Here is a 5,456-nt window from a genome sequence, read left to right on the forward strand (position 1 = left end):
CAGAAGTAGAGAGCAAGATACTGAAAACCTATTTGAAGAAATAATGACAGAAAACTCCCCCACCTGGTGAAAGAAATAGACTTACAAGTACAGGAAGCGCACAGAACCCCAAACAAAAGGAATCCAAAGAGGACCACACCAAGACACATCATAATTAAAATGCCAAGAGCAAAAGACAAAGAGAGAATATTAAAAGCAGCAAGAGAAAAACAGTTAATTACCTACAAGGGAGCACCCATACGACTGTCAGCTGATTTCTCAACAGAAACTATGCAGGCCAGAAGGGAGTGGTAAGAATTATTCAAAGTAATGAATAGCAAGAACCTACAACCAAGATTACTCTACCCAGCAAAGCTATCATTCAGAATTGAAGGGCAGATAAAGAGCTTCACAGACAGGAAAAAGCTAAAGGAGTTCATCACCACCAAACCAGTATTATATGAAATGCTGAAGGATATACTTTAAGAAGAGGAAGAAGAAAAAGATAAAAATATGAACAACATGGCAACAAATACATACCTATCAACAATTAAATCTAAAAATCAAAATAAATGAGTAAGAAATCTAATGAACGGAATAAACTGGTAAATAAAATAGAATCAGAGGCATGGAAATGGAATAGACTGACAATTCTCAGAGGGAAGCCGGGTGGAGGGTGGGAATAGATTAAACGAAGATCTTATATGCATACTAGAGGCCTGGTGCATGAAATTCGTGCACTCAGGGGGGGTCCTCAGCCTGGCCTGCACCCTCTCGCAGTCTGGGAGCCCTCGGGGGATGTCCGACTTATGGCTTAGGCCCGTTCCCCTAAGCCAGTGGTCGGCAAACCGCGGCTCGCGAGCCACATGCGGCTCTTTGGCCCCTTGAGTGTGGCTCTTCCACAAAATACCACGGCCTGGGCGAGTCTATTTTGAAGAAGTGGCGTTAGAAGAAGTTTAAGTTTAAAAAATATGGCTCTCAAAAGAAATGTCAATCGTTGTCCTGTTGATGTTTGGCTCTGTTGACTGATGAGTTTGCCGACCACTGCCCTAAGCCATCAGTTGGGGTGTCCTTAGTGCTGCTATGGAGGTGGGAGAAGCTCCGCCGCCTCTGCGCTCGCCAGCCGTGAGCCTGGCTTCTGGCTGAGCGGCGCTCCCCCTGTAGGAGCACAGTGACCACCAGGGGGCAGCTCCTGCATTGAGCATCTGCCCCCTGGTGGTCAGTGCGTGTCATAGCAACCGGTCATTCTGCCGTTCGATTTGCATATTAACCTTTTATTATATAGGATATGTATTACCTGTGGACATAGACAATAGAGTGGTGAAGGCCTGGGTGGGGGTGGGAACCAGGTAGAGGGGGACAGTGGGGGGGAGAAGAGGGACATCTGTAATAATCTCAACAATAAAGATCTCTCTCAAATTATTAAAAAAACAAAATTTACAAAAAGAACCAAGAAATGTTTTTAAAATTAAGTCACTTTTGGTAGAATTTAAATGTATTTGGCATGCTCACTGACCACGTAAAAGGGGCAAGAATCGTTATTTTACTCACGGCCGGTGGTCACCTCACCTGCAATGCACCATCCCCGCAGTGGCCTCACTGAATAGCCCCAATGATGCGTCTCTGGTTCCTCAGGTCTCTGTATGTGTGTCCCTGGCTGTTCTCTGTCACCTGTTGCTACTATCAGTAGGTCTGCGTGTCACCTTTGCACCCACACCTTTCTCGTTTGGGCTGCGTGAGAAATCAGACAGAAAGCTTATGGGTACGAGTGGCATCACCTTACAAGGCTCAGTCCCAAAGGTCCCGAGGAGGGCCTAACAGTCCCCCACACCCCACATGAGAAGAAAGCGCTTGGGTGTGGAGACAGGCATTTTCCTTGCTAACTTCTTTTTCCTTCTCTCCTTGGTAATTTTTTTGGCAAAATGTAAGAGTCATCTTGGATAAGTGACTGTGTATTATTACATTTTTCTAAACATATTCCTTTGTAGCTCTTATTTCTAAATGACTCTCCTCTTTCATCTTGGAAAGTTAATTCCTAATTGTTGTTAGATGGTGTTTTCCTAGATTGTCGAAAATCCCCGTGTGATGATGCAGGCGGGATGAAAGGATCTCCTGGAAAGGATTTCGTAGCCACGACCCTCCTGGGTCAGGGCTCCTGCCTGGCGGGATTTCACCTCCCGCTGCGATTTAGGTGGAGTCAGAAGAGTGAGTGTCTATTAAGGACAGAAAACAGCTGCATCAAATAGCACAGAGACAATGCAACTGCTCCAGCCAACCACATATAAATAGATCCTTTCTTAATCTTATTCCCGAGACTGACTCACCCGAATGAGAATCCCGGCGGAAATCATTTTAATAAGAAATGACCGACACCCGGCCACTAGGGCTCAATGGTTGAGCATCGCCCTGTGAACCAGGTCACTGTTCAATTCCCAGTCAGGGCACATGCCCAGGTTGTAGGCTCCATCCCCAGTAGGGGGCGTGCAGGAGGCAGCCAATCGATGTTTCTCTCTCTCCCTTCCTCTCTCAAATCAATTTTTAAAAATATTAAAAAAGATAACCAAAACATTAACAATAGGGTGCGTGAGGGTGGCAGTGGCTGCTAAGCAGTGAACATGGAGTGTCCTTACACATCCAACCTCCGCAGTAAGTGCTGGCTCATGGGCTGAGAACCTAAAAGAAATCTGGAACCATCTTGTATGAATCAATTGGCAATTTAATTTACGGAGAAAAGTTATACAGTGACCTTTTATTCCTATTGTTTTTAATGGAATCAATGTATGGTGATGTATGGCAGCCTTAAGCTTGCTTTATGCTCTGGTATTGTACTACTTACACTGTGCATTTCTAGCAAAAATTGCCAATTCCTCTTACTAAATTCGTTTTTAAAAAATCACTGTGGCTGTGGCCAGTATGGCTCAGTTGGTTGGAGCATCATCCCGTGCTCAGAAAGGTTATGGGTTTGATCCCTGGTTGGGGGCAACTGATCTGATGTTTCTCTATCACATCAATGTCTCTCTCTCTCTCTCTCTCTCTCTCTCTCTCTCTCTCTCTCAAATCAATAAATATATCCTCAGGTGAAGATTTTCTTTTTAAAGTTAATTTTAAAAATCAATGTGAACTGAGGCTTCTAAACCCATTAATCATCCGCAAACCATCTGTAAATTTATAAACTAGCACTTTAAAAAAATATATTTACACCCCATTCCCTAAAGGATATCACGTGGCTTATAAAAAACATCAATAGGCCCTAACCGGTTTGGCTCAGAGAGCGTCGGCTTGTGGACTGAAGGGTCCCAGGTTCGATTCTGGTCAAGGGCATGGACCTTGGTTGCGGGCACATCCCCAGTAGGAGGTGTGCAGGAGGCAGCTGATCAATGTTTGTCTCTCATCGATGTTTCTAACTCTCTCTCCCTCTCCCTTCTTCTCTCTAAAAAATCAATAAAATATATTAAAAAAAAAAACATCAATAGGATTTTTTTTAAGTTGTGATAGTCTGAGCAAAATAAGAACAAGCAAGAAAAATTATAAAACCAAGTAGCGAGTAACATACGGAAATGTCCCACCATAATCCTGTGTGATTGTGACAGCGGGGCCTCACCTTTGGCTCAATGTTTCCAGAAGTTTGAGAGAAACAAAAGCCCGGCTGGTGTGGCTCAGTGGTCGAATGTTGACCCATGAACCAGGGGGTTAGGGTTCAATTCCGGGTCAGGGCACCTGCCCAGGTTGCAGGCTTGATCCCCAATGCGGGATGTGCAGGAGGCAGCCGATCAATGATTCTCTCTCATCACTGATGTTTCTTTCTCTTCCTCTCTCTAAAATCAATAAAAATATATTTTTAAAAAAAGAGAGAAACAGAAAAGATGTAAGATCATAGAGGCCATAAAATAAAAAGTGGTTAACGGGACACGTTTCCCGCACGGGTCGTATAAAAAAAGATTCCACGCAACGAAATGTTTGACAGCAACAACCACAGGCCTAGAACGGAGACAACTGTCCACTTCACGTGGCTGTCCCTGTCCCCGTCCCCGGAGAGATACCAAAATGCTTGTCAGCCCTAACCAGTTTGGCTCAGCGGACAGTGTCGGCCTGCGGACTGAAGGGTCCCCGATCGATTCCAGTCAAGGGCATGTACCTTGGTTGCAGGCTCCTCCCTAGTGCGGGGTGTGCAGGAGGCAGCTGATCGATGTTTCTAGCTCTCTATCCCTCTCCCTTCCTCTCTGTAAAAAATCAATAAAATATATTTAAAAAACAAAAACAAAAACAAAATGCTTGTCAAACGCGCTTCTCCAAAGACCACGAGCCCAGCTGCACACCTGCACCTGTAACTGGGCTTGACCCAGGGCAGGTTTCTCACCTGAGAGTGCCGCGTGGCATTCAGCCAATTTCCCTCCAACGCCATTTCCTCAATGAGGCTTTGCATGGGGATTGGATGGGATGGTTCGGAGTTATATTCTCAAAGCGGAATTCTGGCCGGGACCGTTTTTTACCTTCCTCACCACCACTCACTGGGGAATCCTCAATCGGCATCTCGGGTAGGAAACAGAAACCATCTGGGTTTATAAGCAGAAAGAGGTTTGTTTGTTTGTTTGTTTAAAAGTATTTTTTTATTGATTTCAGAGCAGAAGGGAGAGGGAGAGGGAGAAGCATCGATGAGAATCATGGATCGGCTGCCTCCTGCCCGGCCCGCACTGGGGGTCGCCACCCCGGCGTGTGCCCGGACCTCCTGGTTCATGGGTCCACGCTTAGCCACGGAGCCACGCCGGCGGGCAGAGCAGCACGTTTTTTTAAAAATATAATTTATTGATTTTTTTACAGAGGAAGGGAGAGGGAGAGAAAGTTTTCATACCAGGAATCAGCAGCTCAGACACCCACACGGGGCGGGGAAGCCAGCTCTGAGGCCGCCGTCCAGGGGCAAATCCCAGGGGCACAGAACCGACCCGCCGTGGGAGCTCCAGCTTCTGTGCGGGGCAGCGAGACCAAGAACGCTCCACCTCTGGGCCCAGAGCCGGAGCCACAGCCGCCCCCCTTGCCGCGCCCCCCGCAGCAGCGATGCGGGAAATGCACCCCGGGGACCAGGCCCGCACCTTCCCCCCTCGCGCAGGCACCTCGGTGTCCGACTGGCTCACATGCCGAACCACACCAGCAGGCCGGGCACCTGGGAGGAAAGGGACCTGCCTCCACCCAGTCGGCGGCTCTGGAGGACGACGTGCAAATTCATCTGAGGCGCAGCCAAGGCCACCGCTCGGAAACAAGGAACCCGACGGACCACGCCCCGCTCCCGCGGAGCCGGAACCGTCGCGAGCGAGCGCGCCACGCCAGGGCGGCCTGCACGTGCGCGGACCCGAAGGCCGCAGGCGCGCCCCGCGCTAGGCCGGGCCGATCGACCTGCTCCGGGATCGTCAGCACGGTCTGGGCGCGGGAACTGCTCCATCTCGCGAGGCTGCCGCCAGCGGCGGGGAGGGGCGGGGCATCCC

At 48.5% G+C, this 5,456-nt stretch overlaps 1 protein-coding gene across 7 annotated transcripts in view; it reads right to left on the bottom strand.

Annotated features, from left to right (window-relative positions):
* The window catches only part of MAP3K7CL (MAP3K7 C-terminal like), a 62,519-nt gene extending 57,122 nt beyond the window's left edge, over nt 1–5,397 (bottom strand). The window contains exons 1-3 of one of the 7 annotated variants that reach the window (XR_013959893.1): nt 5,067–5,397; nt 4,337–4,532; nt 1,549–1,710 (exon numbers count right to left, since the gene is read on the bottom strand). The gene's annotated coding sequence lies outside the window, so the exon portion shown is untranslated. Of the gene's footprint in view, nt 1–1,548; nt 1,711–4,336; nt 4,533–4,828 lie in introns of all 7 variants that reach the window. The other 6 variants (XR_013959894.1, XR_013959895.1, XR_013959896.1 and 3 more) reach the window with 6 other exon arrangements.
* Nucleotides 5,398–5,456: the final 59 nt, after the last annotated feature.

The sequence above is a fragment of the Plecotus auritus genome, assembly GCF_963455305.1.
Source record: "Plecotus auritus genome assembly, chromosome: 2".
In the NCBI taxonomy this organism is placed as follows: domain Eukaryota; kingdom Metazoa; phylum Chordata; class Mammalia; order Chiroptera; family Vespertilionidae; genus Plecotus; species Plecotus auritus.